Source organism: Cavia porcellus, unplaced genomic scaffold, assembly GCF_034190915.1.
Source record: "Cavia porcellus strain 051 isolate PalLab524CR breed Dunkin Hartley unplaced genomic scaffold, mCavPor4.1 scaffold_13, whole genome shotgun sequence".
Classification (NCBI taxonomy): Eukaryota; Metazoa; Chordata; class Mammalia; order Rodentia; family Caviidae; genus Cavia; species Cavia porcellus.
The window spans coordinates 8852461-8857268 of NW_026947496.1; positions in this window are offsets into that span (position 1 = coordinate 8852461).

The following is a 4808-nucleotide window of genomic DNA, read 5'->3' on the forward strand; positions in this document are numbered from 1 at the left end:
GCTGAGTAAGAGCAGTACAGTAGCGGCAAAGCTGACATCAGAAATTTGTCCCTGGAGATTTTTCCCAGAGGCCCCTGTAAAGGATTAGACATTCTAAGAACAAGAATAGTAACAATAAAATCAAAACCTGCCACTGCTCTACAGAGTACAAGTGCTCGGCCAGCTTTACAGTTATTCCATCTAATAATTGTGTCACCATTTACACCATCTAAACATTAACACCAGTGCTTGCAGGAGGTCCACTCCAACTTCCAATGCATCGTGTCTGCCTGTCCACCGAGCGTGGTGTAGTTCCTTCAGTTCCTTACCTGTTCTTCACTGTCTGAAAAAGAACAGAAATGGCACTGTCAAGTTCTAAAAGTAGTTGAGACTGATGGAAAAAAGAGCAAACTTCTTCAGTTGTTCCTAAGGCAGCTGATTCCCGCCCTCAGGCACAGGCTTTGGGGAGCACACCCCTGGGTCAGGAAGCGCAGGGTGTGTAGACAGCTTGGGGATATTTGTGTGAAATTTCACAGTCAAAATTTCTGCATGAGCTTCATGAGGTAGGAAGCCCACAAACTCTTCTCTCAGGTTACCAGATTCCTTGGCAAAGTCACCAAGACAGGCAGTGCTCCCCCCTGCGATGTCCCCTGCACCATCAGTAAGGATGGAAAAGAATTTTCCAGTCTCTCCCTTACCGGAGGGTTTCTCCCTAGTGCAGCTCTCACAGATCTCTCGTGTCTGTTTCTGCTGTGTTGTGAACAGAACAATGTGTCCACAGCTGTGGTCGCAAAGCTGTCTCAGGACCTCTTCACCATGATTTATCCAGCGCTCTAGCGTGCTTGAAAGTTACCAGGTGGAAAGAGACCTCCTGGAATTCCATCAGTCTCATGACCATCCAGAGGCATGATTTCTTTTCCCATAAGAATCAACATTTTAAAGAAAGAATTTGAGTATTCTTCGTTTTCTGTCTCTTCAAGGGTTACATCCTGTCCATCGCCTACCACTTCTGCACCGAGATCCTCAGGGTCACTGTTGTTTGTTTCTTTATGTTTCTGTTCCTTCCTAAACATTTTTAACACCATGTACATTCATTAGAAAAGAAGGAAATTATGAAATATCCTCATATCTTTCCTCAAGAAATTATAAATGAAAGAGAATAAAATAAAAAACAAATAGAGCAAACTAATATTGATTAGAAACAATCCTTTATCAAATACCAACATCATTTTTCATAAAAATTAACATTTTGATTCTTATATTTTTGTAGAAATACAAAAGACCCAAAATAGTGTAAACAAATTAAAAAGGAACAAAATTAGAGCTGTAGCCCTCGCCATTCCCGAGGCTGATCGCAAAGTTAACACCAATCATGACAATGGCATTGATATCAAGATAGACAACCTATCAAAATGAACTCCCCAAATAGAACCCCACATAACAGATGATTGAGTTCTGTCAAAGATGCAAAAGCAATTAGCTGGAAAAGGATTGTACCTTCAGTAACTATACTGGAGCAACTGGATATCCACATGCAAAAAACCCCGATGTTTCTGTTCCTGTTCAGAAATTTCATCAATATTTTTCTGTTTCAGTGTCCTGATTTATCTTTACTCAGTTCTTTAACTTGTTTTCTGTGTCTAATATTTGGATCTTTCAAATGACTGGTAAGATCAAATGTTGTTGGTCCTGCTTTATCTCAAAGAACAATCCTAACAGGACTATTCTGCAGGTCACAGAAGTCTCAAAGTGTTAGGCACAGAATTGGCAATGTTTTATTTAGTTTATCAGGTGTTGCGACATCTGAGTCTGCTCTTCCACAATTCTCCACCCAGTTCTGGCATCTGCTGGACCCCAAGGAAACCTGAAGAAGCTCGGGTCAGACTGTATGTTCTTCCTCCTGCAGCTGGGCCCTCACAGAAGTACATATCTTTGCCCACCCAGTCCTCCCCTCTCCGCCTCCTCTGGGTAGCCTCCCCACCCACTGGGACTCGGGGAGTGAAACAGGCAGGCCCTGAGGTTCATTTTTGTTCAGCAGTTTAAATCTTACAAAGCTTGTCCTCCAACGGGGAAGTTCTTCAGACTCCTACTTGGGGTCCAGCCTTCCTAAACCATTTTATGAGAAAGCTGATTTGGCTGTTGTTTTCCCCTTTTGGAGACAGAGTCTCACTATGTAGTTCAGGCGGGTCCTGAACTCACTATTGTAGCCCAGGCTGGCCTCAAACTTGAAACAAACCTCCTAAGTGATGGAATTATAGGCGTGTACCACCATGCCCAGTGCCTGTTACATGTAAATAAAGAATTAGTAACATTCTTTTGATTGGTTGTGCCCGCATGGAAATGAGGCATCCAGCAGAAGTATTCAAATGAAGGATTGAAATGGCATCTTCTGATTGGTCCAGAATAGCACTTTTCTGATTGGTTCTTTAAACAGTGATGTTCACTTTAAACAGTGATGTTCACTTCATGAATCTTCATGATTCCACTGTGTTGTGAATGTCTCTCTCCTTGAAAATGCTCCTGTCCCTGCTTCCCTGTCTCTAAGGACCCATCTTTGACTTTTAGGGCTCCCATACTTCACACTCAACAAACAACTGGCCATTATACAGCTGTGGCCACTCCATAGTCTACTGGCCCTTCCTACCTGGAGATCTACAGTAAGCTTTGCTGGCCTTGAGAAGCCATGGGGTGGGTTTGCAGACATTTGTGTCTGGTAAGTAATCCCAGGAGACACCCTGCACTGTGCCATCTCCCTCAGGCACAGGTCCCAGGGTCCCATCTCCTCCTAGTAATGCTGCAGCTGGAACACAGTCACCTTTGGGGGCCATCTAACCTAAACTGTAGCATCAGCCTCCCTCATACCCACTGGAGGTCTGGTCGGGGAGCACAGAACCCTGAACACATCCTGTGCTTGATAAAAATCCTGCTGGTAAAGACCAGGCTCAGGAGGTTTCTGCTGGAAAGGATTGCATTGGCTGCTGGACTCTAGCTGATGTGTGTTATGGCTTGGCAAAAGTTTGTCTGCATTTTTCTTGTGTCCAGAGACTTTGTCTGAGACTGAGATTAATGGTGGTAGACTAATTGAGTGGACAAAAGAAATTTCAAAGCAGTCAAATGTTTAGGCAATGGCATGGCTATTGTTGGGGGCTTTTAGCCAGATTTATGTAAGTCAAGAGCACAGAACCCTAGAAAGTGAGTTAAAATGTTATAAGTTTGGCCAGGAAAAAAGTTGCAGTAAAACTGTGGATCAAAAAGATAGAGCTGAGATCTCTATTGTTGAGAAGAAACAGGAAAATATAAAAGATGGTCTTAGGACATCACAAGCAACAGTGGGTTTCCTGTGCTTTGCAACCTCAAAACTACAAAAATAAAAGACTTTGCTTTGAGGAGAAAGCTGCAGAGTGTCTTGTTCCAGAATGGTGATGATGTAGAGAAGCTGTTTCTCACAATCAGGTTCAGAGAGCTCAGTGATCCAGACACTGGACCCCTACAACCAACAGACAGGAAGGCCTAGCTACTGCTCCATCTGGCAGGACACCTTGGCATCATCCACACGGTGCTGGTTTTAGGAGTGCTGAGGGTGAAAACACTTCCACCCCCATTTCAGAAAGCCTGAGAGACCAGGCAGTGTGCCTCACAAAGGTCAGTGTGTGAAACTGAGTGTGAAGCCAAAGGCACAATGGAGAACCCAGAAGCCTGCAAAAGCTAGGAGTATGAATCATCGATTTTAAAAAAAATTTACAAGGATTGAACAGAGCAGGCCTAAGAAGAAAGCTGTGAGAGCTGCACCCACCAAAAGTGTCATGGGAGTGAAGTCACTCAAGCCCTGAAGCTTACAACACAGATGTCTCAGACGCTGCACACAGAACTGCAGAACTTAACATTTGTCCTTCTGGATTTTGGACTTCCATTGGTACCATTCCTTTGTATTCCCATTAGTACCCCTTAAAACGATAATGTTTATTTTGTACCGATAAATGTTAACAGGGTTTAATTCTCTTTTCATTTGTACAGGGGATTACAGCTATGAGTTTGCCTTAGAACTCAGAGGAGACTTGGGACATGGACTTTTCAGCAATGCAAAAACTGTTAGGAGTTTGGCAAACTCTTAGAGATAAATTACATAGATACCTTTGGTTTCACACTCACATTTTACATAAACGATGTACATAAGGCTTTGGGGGCCACGGATGAAATGGTATGGTTTGGGTCTGGGTGTGCCCCCAAACCTCATGCAGTCATGGAGGCAGCTAAGTCTAGAGTTTGTGATTGGTGTGTTGTCTAGAGATGGGGTTGGCCCTGTGAGTGCTAACCTGCCCAGGGCTGGGGAGCAGGCATACAGTATAAGGGAGGTGAGGAGCTGTGCTTTTCCTCCTTTTTGCTCTTGTCATTTGCAGTCTCCATGAACTGTAGCCACTTAGTGATGACACCCTGTCATGGAACCAGCTGAGTCTGGACTGAAACTTCCAATCACTGTAAGCTAAATAAACCTTTCCTCCTGTTATTTTGGGCATCAAGCATTTTTTCTTAGCAATTAAAAAAACTAACCAAGACACTTACTTTGAGAATCTGTACTCTAATAAGGTAGAAAACAGAGATGAACTCATTCCTAGACACAGATGAATTTCCAAAACTGAATCAAGAAGGTATAAAAGATATAGCAAAATCATTTATGCAAGAAAGTATTACCCTGGGACCAAAATCAGAGAGGGACCTTACTAAAAACAAGGACTACAAGTCAATTTTTCTAATGAATATAAATACAAAAATCTTCAGTAAGATTCTGACAAACAGGATGCAGCAAATCATCCAAAAGATTACATACCATG